Source organism: Scyliorhinus torazame, chromosome 10 (assembly GCF_047496885.1).
Source record: "Scyliorhinus torazame isolate Kashiwa2021f chromosome 10, sScyTor2.1, whole genome shotgun sequence".
Classification (NCBI taxonomy): domain Eukaryota; kingdom Metazoa; phylum Chordata; class Chondrichthyes; order Carcharhiniformes; family Scyliorhinidae; genus Scyliorhinus; species Scyliorhinus torazame.
Window position 1 is genome coordinate 236,597,311 of NC_092716.1, and position 18,478 is coordinate 236,615,788.

The window sequence follows — 18,478 nt, forward strand, 5'->3', positions numbered from 1 at the left end:
CATCCCGTGACATAATGAAAAATAAATAAATGTCATCGAAAATACAATCGCGCAAGAAACCTGTTCCCCCGGAGAATGCTGAACTGAAATGCAATGGTTAAAACCTTGCAAAAAGGATCGTCGGCCAAGAATTGTGTTGTTTGATGTTCTTGATTGTGCTGCTCTTCAGCTAGAGTGAACGCTACAGAATAATAATCTTCATTACTTATTTTTTTTAACAAAGGGAAGCTATGAATGACTGTGCGAAGCAAATGATGACCCATCCGGCAAAAGGTAGTTATGATACTCATATATGACCTGTACATGTGAAGAACTCTTGAGAAAACCGACAAATGTGCCAGTAATGATATTGTGAATCTCCGGTGAAGAGGAAGCTCTCTTGCCTTTTTGAACAGCTAATTTAGATGAGTGTGTGCTCAGAGAGGGGCATGGGTGCATGTGGGAAATTTCTGCAAACAGCAAAATATCACTCTGCTTTTCTCCAAATTGGCACTGTGGAGTTGAAGTGAAGCAGATGAATTAAGCAACTCTCCTGAGTAATGTGGCAATGACATGAGGAATATACTTTGACATCGATGATTGACTGATACCTGCAATAGCATCAGCAGGGGTCTCTAAGAATGCCGGTGGAATAGAAGGTGAGTGCTGCAGTCACCTTCAATGGCAATGGCGAAGCAGAATAACTCAGGCGGTGACATTCCAAATTTAGTTTGCACAAATCCTACCTCAACTGTTCGCTGAATCTCAATACATGAAAAGAATGAGTGTGTGCTGTACATGTGCACTGTGCAGGCTGCAAGACATCAGCTAATCTGCAATGTATTTGCTGTGCTTCACCGCATCTTTATTATGTATTCTGTTCCTGTGCTTAATGCCATGAAAATTTTAATCTAAATAAGCCCAGAAACAATTAACCAGAGGCGTCTACAAATGAACAGCTAAAATAGAAGCGTGTTACACACCAGTCCATTAGTTCATGATACTATAATGGCAGCAGCACAGTTAGGGCTAAAAACAAGGGACAGAATTAACATCCTGCTGGATTTTAAATCCAGCTCTTTTTTCTAATGTAGTTATAGACTGATATAGGCGATGAGACCAGGATATGGATGTTACCAAGGGTGGGTTATGTAAGAGGGTGGAGTCACAGCATATATCCTTTAACCTGGATTTTCAGGCTAGTCTTCAAGTTGTGCAGGGAGGGCCTGGGGAGAGGCTGCAAGATCATGCAGTTTCTTGCATAGGGAGGGAATATGATGGAGAGGGTGGGTGGGTGGGAGAGGGGCAGTTGTGGAACTGGGATAATCACCTTCAGTCCTGGTCGACAAAGGCAAGTTCACCACCCTGTGAGTGAAGGCGTTTCCCCTCACCTTGGTCCCAAATGGCCTATCCCGTATCCTGAAACTGTGACCCTTTGTTCTGTGAGGGCAGCACGATAGCAACTGGATAGCACTGTGGCTTCACAGCGCCAGGGCCCCAGGTTCGATTCCCCGCTGGATCACTGTCTGTGCGGAGTCTGCACGTTCTCCCCGTGTCTGCGTGGGTTTCCTCTGGGTGCTCCGGTTTCCTTCCACAGTCCAAAGACATGCAGGTCAGGTGGATTGGCCATGGTAAAACTGCCCTTCGTGACCCAAAAAGTTAGGAGGGGTTACGGGGATACGGTGGAAGTGAGGCTTAAGTGGGTTGGTGCACACTCGATGGGCCAAATGGCCTCCTTCTGCGCTGTATGTTCTATGTAGACTGTACCCCCCAGCCAGAGGAACATCATCCCTGAATCCACTCTGTCCAGCCCTGTCAGAATTTTATATGTTTCAATGGGATCCTCTCTCATGCTTCTAAACTCCAGTGAATACACTAATCTGTCCTCATACGACAATCCTGCCAACCCTGGATTCAGGCTGGTGAACCTTCTCTACGACAATTGTTATAACCCACAGGCACCTTACGGGGTGAGAGCAATTAACTTCCCCATGAGCCTTGCAGAATATGAGCTCCCCCATTAAGGGAGCGGGGGACCTCGAAACAATGTCTAGTTGTGTGATATATAAAGCTGGCCAATTAAGCACTGGCAAGGTAGACCCAGTTGGGATCTATTGTGTGATGTAAAGAATAGCTATTGTAAATAAACAAAGTTTCTTTGAACTACTCAGTGTGGAGGTGTTTTTGGCCTTATAAAAGCAATCCTTTCTTAGATAAGGAGACAAAAGGTGTGGACAATACTCCAGGTATGGTTTCATCAGGGGCCTGTACAGCTGCAGTAAGACACCCTTGTTCCTATAGGGACGTACTTAACTTATGGCATAACAGCAGTCATAGAGTCATAAAGGTCTACACACAGAAAAGGCCCTTCGGCCCATTGTGTCTATGCTGGTCAAAAACAACCACCTAAGTATTCGAACCCCATTTTCCAGGGTCTCTCCCATAGCCTTGTGTACCTTGGTATCACAAGTGATCACCTAAATATTCCTTGAATGCTATGAGGGTCAGTGTCTCCACCACACATTTAGGCAGTGGGTTCCAGACTTCCACCATCCTATAGGTGAAATAGTTTTTTCTCACATCCTCTCTAAACCTCCTGACCCTTACCGTAAATCTATGCTCCCTGGTCATTGATCCCTCCACCAAGGGGAAAAGTTTCTTCCTGTCTACTCTATCTATGCAACCTTATAATTTTATACATCTCAGTCATGCCCCCCACCCCCCCTCAGTCTCATCTGCTCCAAGGAAAACAACCTCAGTCTATCCAATTTCTCTTCATAGTTAAAACTCCCCAGCCTAAGCAATGTGGCCGCCTAAAAAGGCGTCCATCAAAGGATGCTGGGAAAAGTGGTCAAGTTCAGGGACAGATAGGCTGCAGCTTGCAAACAAACAAAAAGCTGCAGCTCAGACTTTTCCAACAGCCCAGGAGAAAGGCCATTAAGAGGCCATCCCGGGACAATGGGCTTAAATGGAAATCAACATAAAGTAGCAGACTTGGAGGCAGCTGTTTTTCTTATCTGGGAAGGCCAACGTACCTCAGACACCGACGATCACAGCCAGTAGGAACACGCTCGCCATCAAGGTAGCTGATCATAATTGAACATTATCGCTCATGGTGATCAAGCCCTGATCGATTGATTGGGCATTCACCTGGGATCGCCCAAAAGGGCACAAAATCTCCTAGGGCTAAAAGGTACTGCGCAGCCCACCACTTACTCCCTCGACAGCATGCAACAACGGTGACCCATTACCAGCCGAAGAAGAAGACCATCCACATCATTAACAGAAGGACCAGAGCCAAGGACAACGACGACCATCAACAGACTTCCAACACTGCCAGACTACGGACTCTAGATAAGGCCATATCAGCCCGGTACTTGGCAGTCACTTAGAAGTTAAGTTAAGGCCTTTCTTGTGTGTAGTAGCTTGGAGTTCAACTTGCATGTGTGTGTGATTATTTAACAGTTACAAATGTGTAATGGTGAATAAAGAGGCTGGTTTAGCACACTGGGCTAAATAGCTGGCTTGTAATGCAGAACAAGGCAGCAGCGCGTGTTCAATTCCCGTACCGGCCTCTCCAAACAGGTGCCGGAATGTGGCGACTCGGGGCTTTTCACAGTAACTTCAATGAAGCCTACTTGTGACAATAAGTGATTATTATTTTTTAAAGTGTATTATTGTACAAAACAACTTGTCAACATTTGTCCATCATATATGGGTTAAATACACTGTGGTTTAGGCACAACAGCAATGTCCTGGTAAATCTCCTCTGCACCCTTTCCAGTGCTCTCATCCTATAATGTGGATTCCAGAACTGGACACAATACTCTAGCTGTGGCCTAACCAACGTTTTATACATTTCCAGCATAATCTCCCTGCTCGAAAACTCTACCTCGACTAATAAGGAAAAGTATACCCTATGCCTTCTTAAACATTGTATCCACTTGCCCTTCTACCTTAAGGGACCGGTGTACATGCATAGCAATGTCCCTCTGATCCTCGGTGCTTCCCAGGGCCCTGCTGTGATCATGTATTCCCTTGCCTTCCTTGTCCTGCCCAAGTAAATTCACCTCACACTTATCCAGATTGAATTCCATTTGCCACTGATCAGCCCATCTGACTAGTCCGTCGATATCCTCCTGTTATCAAAGGCTTTCCTTTTCACTGTTAACCATCCCACCAATTTTTGTTTTATCTGCAAATTTACTGATCAACCCTCCTGCATTCATATCTAAGTAAGAAGTCTTACAACACCAGGTGAAAGTCCAACAGGTTTGTTTCAAATCACTATTTTTGGAGCACTGCTCCTTCCTCAGGCGAAGAAGCAGTGCTCCAAAAGCTAGTGATTTGAAACAAACCTGTTGGACTTTAACCTGGTGTTGTAAAACTTCTTACTGTGCTCACCCCAGTCCAACACCGGCATTTCCATATCATACATATCTAAATCATTTATAAAACCGCAAACAGCTCGGGCTCCAACACTGGTCCCGAGGGACTCTACAAGATACAGACTTCCAGTCAGAAAAATACGCCCCAACCATCACCCTCTGCTTCCTGCCACTCAACCAATTCTGGGTCCAATTTGCCAAATTTCCTTGGATCCCATGGGCTCTTACCTTCGCTATCAGTCTCCCATGTGGAATCTTATCAATAGCCTTGCTGAAGTCCAAGTAGACTACGTCAAATGCATTTCTCTCACCTGGTCACTTCTTCAAAAAGTTCAATTAAGTTTGTCAGACATGACCTCCCTTGAAAGAAGAGTGCAAGAGTAGCCGGGAGTCTAAAAGAGTGCAGGAGGAGCCAGGCGTCCAAAAGAGCGCGAGGGCAGCCAGGAGTTTAAAAGAGTGCGAGAGGAGCTGGGAGAGTTAAGAAGGGCGGACTATCAGAGCAGTCAGGATCGGGGATTCCACTGAAGCTTAAAAAACTGACATCACAGGAAAGCTGTGACCTGTTTGGCTGATAAGGGAAACAAATTAATTGATTAATTGACTCAGTAGAGATGGCTGGGGAGACAATGCGCTGTAGCTGCATGATGTGGGAAACAACAGATTCGATTGCGAGCTGCTGCAGTGACCACATCTGTCGTAAGTATTTGTTGCTTAAGGAATTTTGGCTCAGAATTGATGAGCTGAAGTCTGAGCTTCAGACACTGCGGCACATCTGGGTGGGGGAGAGTTACCCAGATGCGCTGTTTCCGGAGGCAGTACCAGCCTCCACGAACAGGCGCCAGAATGTGGAGACTAGGGGCTTTTCACAGTAACTTCATTTGAAACCTACTTGTGACAGGGCAGCACGGTAGCATTGTGGATAGCACAATTGCTTCACAGCTCCAGGGTCCCAGGTTCGATTCCGGCTTGGGTCACTGTCTGTGCGGAGTCTGCACATCCTCCCCGTGTGTGCGTGGGTTTCCTCCGGGTGCTCCGGTTTCCTCCCACAGTCCAAAGATGTGCTGGTTAGGTGGATTGGCCATGATAAATTGCCCTTAGTGTCTAAAATTGCCCTTACTGTTGGATGAGGTTACTGGGTATTGGGGATAGGGTGTAGGTGATGACCTTGGGTAGGGTGCTCTTTCCAGGAGCCGGTGCAGACTTGATGGGCCAAATGGCCTCCTTCTGCACTGTAAATGCTATGATAATGACAATAAGCGATTTTCATCCCCTTGGCCATCCAACTCGCAGTCCCAGTTCTCCTGCAACCATGTCTCAGTAATCTGCACCAAATCATATCCATTTGTCTCTATTTGTGCCCATCATCTCATTGATCTTATTCCAAATACTGCGTGCATTTAGATACAAGGGGCTGGAGAATCCATTTCCCCACACCGAATAGGGACCGACGCCGGTTCCGCTGAGAAAACGTAGACCAAATGTTCCCCCTTGTGGATCAATCTAGAATGAAAGGTCACTGATATAGGTTTCCGGGCAGTAGATTTAGAACTGAGATGAGGAGGAACTATTTCTCGCACAGGGTAGAGAATATGTGGAACTCATTGTCCCATAGTGCAGTAGAATCTGCTTCATTCAATGGTTTCAAGAAAGAGATAGATATATATCTGATAAAAACAGATTAAAGGGATATGGGCAACAGGTGAGGAGGTGGATTTACGACCAGGAGATCAGCCATGATCTGATGGAATGGCAGAGCAGGCGAGAAGCGCAGAATTGCCTACTTCTGATCCTAATACCTGAACAAAACCTTGCTGATTGTTCGTGTTAATCCCTGCCTCTCCAAATGCAGAGGAATTTGATCTCTCAGAATTGCTTCCAATAAGGTCCCCACCACTGAGGTTAAACTGCCTGGCATGTAGTTTCCTGATTTAACCCTTCTTGAATAATGGCACCACATTGGCTATCCTCCAGTCTTCCCACACCTCCCTATGACCAGAGAGGTATTGAAAAGTATTGCCAGCATCCCTGCTATTTTCTCCCTTGCCCCATTCAACAGTTTAACAGTTGCTAAAGAAGCTTTTTAGCACCCACTTCATTCAAAGAAGCTGGAATTTATTTGTTATCTTTAATGTAGGTGCCCTTCCCAAGTACAGATTGAAATTATATTTGAATTGTAATTGAATGTTACAATAAATGGTTACTTTTACAGAGTAAGGGTCAGCCCACAAAAGCATTTTCATGTCAAAATGTCGATTGTGCTAACAAAAAGCCACTACATATCAATCCATTAGGAAATGTTATCTTATCCATACATGGAATAGAAATGATAAAGATTTCAGTGCTTAACCTTTGTGAAAATATTCTCCTGTTTTTGTCCTTCGTTCCACATGCTGTTCCACTGAATAGCGAAGGGAAGCAAAGGACATTTCTTGATACTCCCATTTTAAAGAGCATAAATAGAAGATAGAATAGTTCATCACTGGGATCAAAATCATGGATAACTCTACAGACCAGTCAAAAGGCAGCATTTTACAATGATAAGGCAGTAGAAATCTAATTTAGGATCTATCACAATGGTAACAGCCAAGAGGTCAAAGTGAATCTGTAAGAAACCTTAAGACTTCAACGAGAATAGTGCAGGCAGAATTGGATTTCATAGAATCATAGAATTTAATGCAGAAGGAGGCTATTCGGCCCATCAAGCCTGCACCGGCCCTTGGAAAGAGCACCCTACAGAAGCCCACATCTCCACCCTATCCCCATTACCCAGTAACCCCAAATAACCTTTTTGAACACTAAGGGCAATTTAGCGTGACCAATCCACCTAACCTGCACATCTTTCATATTATAAGAAGCAACTTGAGACTTCACAGAGAGAGTAGCAAAGATTCAAACTGAGGAAATGCAAAGATGAAGATCGACATGAAAAATTGGCCTATTTTTGATTTAGACAATGTGGACTACAGGGCAATATGGTGGAAGCATTGGTAAATCTGATGGCAAAAGCAAATTACTGCGGATGCTGGAATCCAAAACAAAAACAGAAAACACTGGACAATCGCAGCAGGTCTGACAACATCTGTCGAGAGAGAAGGGAGATAACGTTTCGAGTCTGGATGACTTTGGCTTTGACAAAAGCTTTGACAAAGAGTCGTCTGTCAGGATCCCCCCCCCCCAGAAGAGAAGTCCCTGTCTGGAACCTAGAGAGCAGTCCAGACAGAGCCAGTGAAACATATTATTATTTCCACTGATTGACAATGTATTTTACCATTGAAACCACCCCCACAATGTCATGAAACCCAATAGCGAGGGTGCACTGCCAGTGGAATAAGTGAGTCCCGACGACCGGAGAATTCCGGATAAGGGGCGCAATTCTCCGTTATCGGCGCAAAATCTGCCGATCGGCGCAAAAAACGGCGCAAATCCGATTTGCGTCAAGTCGGAAAAATGGGTCGAAAGTCTCCGGCCCGAAATGGGCTAGCAGCGACGTAACGGGATCCGTGCTTGCGCACGTGGTTGACGCCGTGCAGCGTCATACGCGCCGCACGGCGTGACGTCTCATAAGGCCGCGCTGCTCCCCCACCCGACCGGAACACCCGACCGGAACAGCCGACTGGATGGCTGGCCGCCGCTCAGCCCCGAGGTTCGAGTCACGGGATGTGGAGGCGCTCCTGGACGCAGTGGAGCAGAGGAGGGACGCCCTGTATCCCGGGCACGGCCGCAGAGTTGCCCCACGCCACAGTCGGCGTCTGTGGAGGGAAGTGGCAGAGGCCGTCACCGCTGTGGCCCTGACACCACGGGCAGGCACCCAGTGCCACAAGAAGGTGAACGACCTCGTCAGAGCAGGCAGGGTGAGCCTCCCCCAATATCCCCCCTCCCCCATATTCCCCCTCCCCATATCCCCCTCCCCATATCCCCCCTCCCCCATATCCCCCATATCCCCCCCTCCCCATATCCCCCCTCCCCCATATCCCCCTCCCCCATATCCCCCTCCCCCATATCCCCCATATCCCCCTCCCCAAATCCCCCCCTCCCCATATCCCCCCTCCCCCATATCCCCCCACCCCCATATCCCCCCACCCCCATATCCCCCCCTCCCCATATCCCCCCTCCCCATATCCTCCTCCCCCCATATCCCCCCTCCCCATATCCCCCCTCCCCATATCCCCCCTCCCCCATATCCCCCTCCCCATATCCCCCTCCCCCATATCCCCCATATCCCCAAGTGAATCCAGCCCTAACCTTAACCTCTGCAATGCACGCGGAACCGATGGCGTGCATTCATATACCTGCCTAACAGTGTTGCCTTTTACCCCTGCCACCACCCCCACCCACCCACCACCCCCCCACAGGAGAAGCAGCGCACACAATAGTGAGCATGTGAGGACTGGAGGAGGGCCCGCTGATGAGAGGCCACTGACCGAACACGAGGAAAGGGCCCTGGAACTGGCTGACGGACCTGAGGACCGGGAGGTTGCTGATGCAGAGGTCGGGGGCGTACTAGCAAGTGAGCCACCGACAGCCCATCCCCATATCCCCCCTCCCCTATATCCCCCTCCCCCATATCACCTGATCACTGCCTGCTGTCTAACCATGCATGCTTCATTGTGTGTCGCAGGACCAAACGTACAGGCACCCATCCCCGCAGATGCAGACCGCCCGCAGGATGCCCCTCGGAGGCCACGGGAGACAGAGAGACCCGGACCCTCTAGCATGCGACTCCCGCAGGATGCCCCTCGGAGGCCACGGGAGACAGAGAGACCCGGACCCTCTAGCATGCGACGCCCGCAGGATGCCCCTCGGAGGCCACGGGAGACAGAGAGACCCGGACCCTCTAACATGTGACGCCCGCAGGATGCCCCTCGCACACCACGGGAGACGGAGAGACCTGGCGCAACAGGGAGACGACACCCCCGTCACGTGCGGGAGCAACCACCCAGCGACGAGGGGGGCAGCCACAGGCCCCCGTCACATCCGAGCCAGGACACCACTACCCAGGACACCACTACCCAGGACACCACTACCCAGGACACCACTACCCAAGACACCACTACCCGGGACAGCACTGCCCAGGACACCCCTACCCGGGACAGCACTACCCAGGAAGACAAAATACCGGACAGTGACTCAGAGTGGATGGGTGGAGATGAACCCCCACCCCAAAGTGCCATGGACTCAGACGAAGAGCACGACACAACGCCACTGCTGTCACCAACACCCTCCACCATCGCAGAAACACTCACCTCGGTTGGGCACTTTAGTGATGAGGCGTCTGGTACTCTCACTGGTGCGCACAACTCAGCCGTCCCGGTACAGTAGGTGGAGGTAGGAGCAGCAGAGGGGGCCGGGCGGTCGGAGGGCAGCCCAGCCCAAGCGAACATCTGCCGCCCAGATGGATCCCGGGTTCCTGGAGTTTCCACACCCACACATAGATCCGATGCAACCACCGACCCGGAGACGAGCGAAGAGGGTGACGGGCGGCTTGCGGCGGCTGCAGTCGCAGGTGGAGGAGTCCACCCGCGTCCAGGAGCTGGAAGTGGTGCCGGTCATACGTGCCACCCAGGCCGACACTGCACGGGTGGCGTCCGCGGTGGAGGCAATGGGTGCGACGGTGTCAGACATGGGGAACGGTTTGCGAGGCTTGGGGCTTTCCGTGCAGGCGGCGTCTGTGGCACAGGACATGGCTGCCCTCTCACAGGAGGCCATGAGCCAGTTCCAGCGCCAGATGGCGGAGGCGCTCAACACCATAGCCCAGTCTCTGCAGGGCCATGGCCCAGTCTCTGCAGGCCATTGCTGAGGGCATCGGCGCCAGTGGCCATGTGCGAACCGGCGTCGCACTGTCACAGACAGGGTTTGCCAACCCCCTGGGCTCCATGGCTGCAAACCTGCAGACCCCTGTCGATACCAGCACGGGCCTCCAGGACTGGCAGCGCCAGATGTCGGGGGGGGGCGTCGGATGGCCAGTCCGTTAGCATCCCCCACCCATGTAGAGGCCTGGGGAGCCATTGGGCACCCCTAGGGAGGAGGAGGTGGTGTGGTCCGACCCGGCTCCCCCTGTAGGGGAGGTCCGGGAACACTGCGACACCTCGGACTCCCCCCCCCTTCCGTCCCAGGTGCATCGGGTGGGCAACGGGCAGGACAGGCTGGCAGCTCACCATCCCAGTCGCCCGGGCCGCAGCCTGGCCCATCGAGGCCAGGATGCCCCAGGAAACGGCCGCCTCAGTGTCAGAGGGCAGGAATCACAGGAGTCCACCTCCAGTTCTGCTGTACCGTCTGGGGAACCACGTAGACGTAGTCAAAGGGCCCGTAAGGCCAAACAATTAGACACTGAGTAAGTTGGCACAGGTGCAGGGCACAGATGAGTTTTAGGGGCTAGGGCACGTGCATGAACTCCTTTGGTTATTAAAGTCAATGTTGCACCTACAGAAGCTGCCTTTGTGCTCTGTCCAAAGCGTACAGGGTTGTCATGTACGTTGAGCGCAAGTGTGTGTGTGAGGGGTGGTCTTACCTCAACCTCAGGTGAGTCTGCCCCGTTCCCCCTGGGCCACCATAAACATCCCCCCGGGCAGAGGACGGAACCGTGCGCTGCAGTGTCATAGCCGCATGCAGGGATGGTCCAGGTGGATGGTGGTACTGTGGCCATGGGTCAGACATAGTCCAATGATGTGGAGCCAGGAGCTCACCGCAGGGCGGGTTGTCATCATCCTCCATGGCCTGCAATAGACACGCGTCCACCCGCAACTGTGTGAGCCCGGCCGTTGTGCCGCAGGTGGATCGTCAATGGGGGGGGGTGGTGTGCATGCGGGTGGGGTGGGTGGGGTTGGGGAGGGGGGTGAGGGTGCTGGGTGGGTGGATGGGTGTGGGGTGTGGGTGGTCGGCTGTTGCCATGGTGTGCGGTCTGTGGCCATACTACCCGATTCCCACGCCCATCTAGTCAGTGAAACGGGCGGCTATCAGTCTGTCCCGTGCCCGCTGGGCCAGCCGGTAACGGTGGACAGCCACCCGCCTGTGTCTACCCCGTCTGCCCTGACCATTACCCCCATCCCCCTCATCTGGGGAGGACTGCGCCTCTTCCTGCTGCTCCTCCACTCTGCCCTCCTCTGCCTGCGGCACATCGCCCCTCTGCTGGGCTATGTTGTGCAGGACGCAGCACACCACAATGATGCGGCCGACCCTATCTGACCGATACTGGAGGGCGCCCCCAGAGAGGTCCAGGCACCTGAAACGCATCTTCAGCACGCCAAAGCACCTCTCGATCACTCCCCTTGTCGCTACATGGGCATCATTGTAGCGGTTCTCCGCCTCATTGCGTGGCCTCCGTATAGGCGTCATCAGCCACGATCGCAATGGGTAGCCCCTGTCGCCCAGCAACCAGCCGCTCAGCCGGGGATGGCGTCCCTCGTACATGCTGGGGATGGATGACCGCGACAACACGTATGAGTCATGTACTCTGCCTGGGTAACGGGTGCAGACTTGCAGGATCATCATGCGGTGGTCGCAGACCACCTGTACGTTCATCGAATAGGTCCCCTTCCTATTGGTGAACACGGCCCTGTTATCTGCAGGTGGCCGCAAGGCGACGTGCATCCCATCAATCGCGCCCTGGACCATGGGGAACCCGGCCACGGCAGAGAAGCCCACGGCCCGGGCATCTTGGCTGGCCCGGTCCACAGGGAATTGGATGTAGCGATGCGCCATGGCATATAGGGCATCTGTCACTGCCCGGATGCACCGATGCACCGATGTCTGCGATATGCCGGACAGGTCCCCACTCGGTGCCTGGAATGACCCCGTTGCATAAAAGTTCAGGGCCACCGTAACCTTGACGGACACGGGGAGAGGGTGTCCCCCACCAGTGCCACGCGGTGACAGGTGTGCCAGCAGGTGGCAGATGTGTGCCACGGTTTCCCACCTCATCCGGAGTCTCCTCCTGCATTCCCGATCCGTGAGGTCCTGGTATGACTGCCGGGGCCGTACACACGGGGCGCCCTCGGGTGCCTCCGTTGCCGTGGGGCCGCGACGTCCTCCTCCCCCTCCTCGTCCTGTCGGTCAGGTGTCCCTCCAGCCTGGGCGGCTGCCGCCTGCCCCTCTGCGGCAGCCTGCGCCGCCTCTCTGGCACGCTCCTCCTCCTCATCCAGGGCAACATGGACATTAGCGGCTGCCGCCACGGCGGCCAACATCGCTGGATGATCGTAAAACATGACGGCCTGGTGGGGGGGGGGGGGGGGGGGGGGCGGGCGGGGGGGGGGGGGGGGGGGGGGGGGGGGGGGGGGACGACATGTCATCATTGCCCATAACCCTCCTTCCCCCCAGCCAGGTGGCATGGACCGCATGGGTCCAACTGTTGGAGGCTGGCACCTGGCCAGGTGGACCAACTCACTTGCCCTCGCACCCCCCTCCCCAGCACGGACCCCCCCCCCCATCCCCCACCCCGGCACGGACCCCCCCATCCCCCTCCCCGGCCCGGACCCTCCATTCCCCTCCCCGGCACGGACCCCCCATCCCCCCTCCCCGGCCCGGACACCCCATCCCCCTCCCCGGCACGGACCCCCCCCTCAACCTCCTCCCCGGCACGGACCCCCCATCCCCCTCCCCGGCCCGGACCTCCCATTTCCCTCCCCGGCACGGACCCCCCCCCATTCCCCTCCTCGGCACAGACCCCCCCAACCTCCTCCCCGGCACGGACCCCCCAAAACTCCTCCCTGGCACGGACCCCCCCATCCCCCTCCCCGGCCCGGACCCCCCATCCCCCCTCCCCGGCACAGACCCCCCCAACCTCCTCCCCGGCACGGACCCCCCACCGCCCTCCCCCGCCCGGACACCCCATCCCCCTCCCCGGCACGGACCCCCCCCCATCCCCCCTCCTCGGCACAGACCCCCCAACCCCCTCCCCGGCACAGACCCCCCCAACCTCCTCCCCGGCACGGACCCCCCATCCCCCTCCCCGGCCCGGACCCCCCATCCCCCTCCCCAGCACGGGAACTCCCAACCTCCTCCCCGGCACGGACCCCAACCTCCTCCCCGGCACGGACCCCCCATCCCCCTCCCCGGCCCGGACCCCCCATCCCTCTCCCCGGCACGGACCCCCCCCAACCTCCTCCCCGGCACGGACCCCAACCTCCTCCCCGGCACGGACCCCCCATTCCCCTCCCCGGCACGGACCCCCCCAACCTCCTCCCCGGCACGGACCCCAACCTCCTCCCCGGCACGGACCCCCCATTCCCCTCCCCGGCACGGACCCCCCCCCCAACCTCCTCCCCGGCAAGGACACCCCCAACCTCCTCCCCGGCACGGACCCCAACCTCCTCCCCGGCACGGACCCCCCATTCCCCTCCCCGGCACGTACCCCCCCAACCTACTCCCCGGCACGGACCTCCCCATCCTCCTCCCCGGCACGGACCCCCCTCCCGGCACTCCCCCCGGAGCCCAGCACACTCTAACCACCCCCCCACCGCACACACACACACACACAACCCGAGACACACCTCTCCCACACATTCAGACTGCGGCCACGCCATCGCCTGCCCAGCGGCCAACCCCCCAGGCCGTCACTCACCTGCATGCTGGTCGGCGTGAACCTGGAGAACGGTCATCACGTCGACTTCGGCCCATCCGGAAGGGAGAATATCGGCAGGCCGAAAATCGGCTGCCTTGCGCAGACCCGTGCCATTCTCCGAAGTCAGCGGCATCATTAACGGCCCGCCGACTTTTCTCCCTCCGGAGACTTCGGCAACCGGCGGGGGCGGGATTCACGGCGGCCAACGGCCACTCTCCGACCCGCTGGGGGGTCGGAGAATGACGCCCCAGATCTGGAAAGAAAATAGGAACAGGAGTAAGCCATTAGGCCCTTCGAGTCTGCTCCACCATTTGCTATGATCATGGTTGATCGTCCAACTCAATTGCCTGTTCCCACCTTCCCCCATCTCCCCCGCATATCCTTTGATCCCTTTTGCCCAAGAACTACAACTAACTCATTCGAGAAAACATACAACATTTTAGTCTGAACTATTTTCTGTGGTAAAGAATTCCACAGGCAGCCAATCTCTGGGTGAAGTAATTTCTCCTCATCTCAATCCGAAATGGTCTACCACGTACCCTAAGATCTCAACCTTCCTACCCTCTCTAGTCCTGTTTCAATAAGAACCCCTTCAGTCGTCTGAACTCCAGCAAATATAATCCTAACCGGCTCAATCTCTCTTTATAAACCAGTCTAGCCATCCCAGGAATCAGTCTGGTAAACCTTTGCTGCACTCCCTCAATAGCAAGAAACCTCAGATACTACAAACAATATGTCAGGTGTGGTCTCACCAAGGCCCTGTACAATTGCAACAAGACATCCTGGCTCCTATACTCAAATCTTCTCGCTATGAAGGGCAATATATCATTTGCCTTCTTTACCTCCTGCTGCATCTGCATGCTTACTTTCAGCAGCAACTGTTGTATGAGGACAACCAGGTCTTTTTGCACATTCCTCTCCCTTAATTCATAGCCATTCAGATAATAATATGCATTTCTGTTTTTGCTGCCAAAGTGGATACTTATCAACATTACACTGCATCTGCGTGCATTTTCCCACTCACTCAACTTGTCCAAATCACACTGAAACATCTCAGCATCCCCCTCACAGCTCACCCTCCAACCCAGATTTGTGCATCTACAAATTTGGAGGAATTACATTTAGTTGTCTCATCTAAATAATTAATATATTTTGTGAATAGCTGAGGTCCCAGCACAAATCCCTGCAGTACCCCCACCAGTCACTGCTTGCCATTTGAAAGAAGAGCCATTTTTTCCTACTCTCTGTTTTCTGTCTTCCAACCAGTATTCTATCCATCTCAATACACTACACCCAATCCCATGCATTTTAATTTTACACACTAATCTCTTATTGGGACTTGTCAAAAGCTCTCTGAAAGTCCAAATAAACCACATCCGCTGGTTCCCCATCGTCAATCCTACGAGTTACACCCTCAAAGAATTTCTGTAGATCTGTCAAGCCTAGTTTCCCTTTTCATCGTTCATAGAATTTACAGTGCAGAAGGAGGGCATTCGGCCCATTGAGTTTGCACAGGCCCATGGAAAGAGCACCCTACCTAAGCCCAAACCTCCACCCTATCCCCGTAACCCAGTAACCTCATCTTACCTTTCTGGACACTAAGGACAGTTTCGCACGGCCAATCCACCTAACCTGCACATCTTTGGACTGTGGGAAGAAGCCGGAGCACCCGTAGGAAACCCACGCAGACACGTGGAGAACGTGCAGACTCCACACAGACAGTGACCCAAGCTGGGAATCGAACCTGGGACCCTGGAGCTCTGAAGCAACTGTGCTAACCACTGTGCTACCGTGCCGCCCCCATTGATTTTGTAAATCAATGCTGACTCTGTCTGATCCTGTCACTTTTTTCCAAGTGCTCTGCTATTAAATCTTTTAGAATGGAATCTAAAAGTTTACCCACGGCCGACGTCAGGCTGACTGGTCTATAATTCCCTGTTTTCTCTCTACCTCCCTTTTTAAATAGTCGGGTTAGATTATTTATTATTTTATTTATTTACATTAGCTGCTCTCTAATGTGTAGGAACTGTTACAGAAGCTTGGAAGATGACCATTAATGCGTCCATTGTTTCCTGGGCCATTTCCTTAAGTATTCCAAGACGTAGATATAAGGCCCTGGGATATTCCGGCCTTCAGTCCCGTCAATTTCCCATCAATATCACTACTAATACTGATTTATTTCAGTTATTCCCTCTCACTGTGTTCCGCAACATTTCTGGTATGTGATTTGAGTCCTCCTTTGTGAAGACAGAACCAAAGTATGAATTTAGTTGGTCAGCCATTTCTTTGTTCCCCATTATAAAGTCCATTGTTTCCAACTGTGAGGGACCTACATTTGTCTTCACCAATCATTTTCTCTTCACACACCAATGGAAACCTTTACAGTCAGTTTTATGTTCCCCACAACTTTACTCGCGTACTCTATTTTCCCCTTCTTCATCAATCGCTTGATCCTCCTTTGCTGAAATCTAAACTGTTCCCAATCCTCAGGTCTGTTGTTTTTTCTGGGCAATTTGTATGCGTCTTCCTTGGATCTAATATTATCTCTAATACCCCTAATGCGCCATGGTTTGACCATCTTTCACGTTTTACTTTACTTGACAGAGTGGATGCTGAGAGGATGTATGCCCTTGTTTGGAGTCTACCAGGGGACAGTTTAACGTGTCACATTTCATAGATTATCATAGAATCTACAGTGCAGAAGGAGGCCATTCGGACTATCAAGTCCGCACTGGCCCCTGGAAAGAGCACCCTGCCCAAGCCTACACCTCCACCCTATCCTCAGTAACCCCACCTAACCTTTTTGGACACTAAGGGCAATTTAGCATGGGAAATCTACCTAACCTGCACATCTTTGGACTGTGGGAGGAAGCCGGAGCACCCGTAGGAAACCCACGCAGACACGTGGAGAACGTGCAGACTCCACACAGACAGTGACCCAAGCCGGGAATCAAACCTGGGACCCTGGAGCTGTGAAGCAACTGTGCTAACCACTGTGCTATCGTACTGCCCACACGGTAGCACAGTGGTTTAAGACTGAGGTAAGGTGATTTTTGTTTCTCTTAGAGGATCATTAGTCTGTGGAATTCTTTTCCCCAGGGTGAAGTGAAGGCTGGTCATTAAATATATTAAAAGCGGAGTTAGATAGATTCGTGATTAGACTGGGAGTTGGAGGGTTATAAGGGACAGAGAGGAAAGTGGAGTTGAGACCACAATCAGGTCAGCCACGATCTTATTGATGGTGCAGTGGGTTCGAGGGGCCGAGTGGCCTCCTCCTGCCCCTACTTCTTGTGTTGACTCTTACATGAGCGGCTCCAATTTTAGGACTGCGCCCACTGGTTCTGCGCTCTCATACCAACAGAAATAGTTTCTCTTTACTCCTGGAGTCCGGCAGCACTGAAACGTCTGCAGCACCACGTGGGGAAGTGGTTCTGGTTGACGTTTGCAGGACATCCTGAGAGCTGGGTCAAACATCTTCAAAAAAACACAATAAAATGCAGGGTTGATTTTCAGATGGGAAATACCTCGAGAGAGATCACTTCTGCCTTCCCTGTCTGCAACCCCCTCGTTGGACCATCGGCTCTAGTCCCTCTGGCTGCCATAGGGGGCATCTTCATTCGGTTGCTGCTCTCCCCACGCAGTAGGTAGTCATCCGGCCATCTGCAAAGAGTCTTTCAAAATCAGGATCCCACCCATGGGGAAAAGCTCAGCTCTTCATCACTTTACCAGCACACCCCTCCCTCTCAGTCTGCCTCCGGGGAACCAATACATTCCTGGCCTCTGCTTTTACTTCATTGAAGATTTTTATTATCTTTGATCACATCCTCAACCTCCTGAACGCAAGGAAATATGAGCGAAATAAACGCCTCTCATAATTTCACCCTCTATGCTCTGGCTATGATTCTGGTGAATTTGCGTTGAAGCCATTTCAAAGCCAATCTATCCAACCTGAAGCCCGAGACTGAATGCAATGTCGTGTGACAATTTTATCTAAATCTAAAATGGATTGGAAAACATTGCAATGTTATATGAAGTCTAGAATTACTCATACACATTAATCATAAATGTTACAATTTTTAAAAGCAGAGGTAGTTGGTTAATTTGATTTATCGTTCAACTAAATACAGAGAGAAATAGAGAGAGAGAGGGAGCATAGCCTGAGTGTTCAAACTTCTTCATTAGTAGCTCCCATGAGGCTAATCGTTGCTCAGGTCACACAAAAGGTTGCATTCAATGCTTGCTAGTTCACAAACTCAACTGCAGTTGAATCATAGTTTTTGATGCTGATTAACTTCAGTCATTAGTTTATTCTTTTAGCAGATGGCACATCTTCACACTCATGTTTGTCGCTTTGAGGAATGTGGTGTAAAGAGTCCTGGGCTGATTCGTGTACATACTCGCCATGGCCAACAAGCCCTGGGGTGGATCTTGAACGTGGAGCTTCTAGCCCAGTAGGGCATGCTACCACTATGCCAACACTGCTCCTACGATCCTTACAGTAAAAAACATACCTCAGTCCCTTCACAGTATATTTTCACATCTTTAAATTTGACTT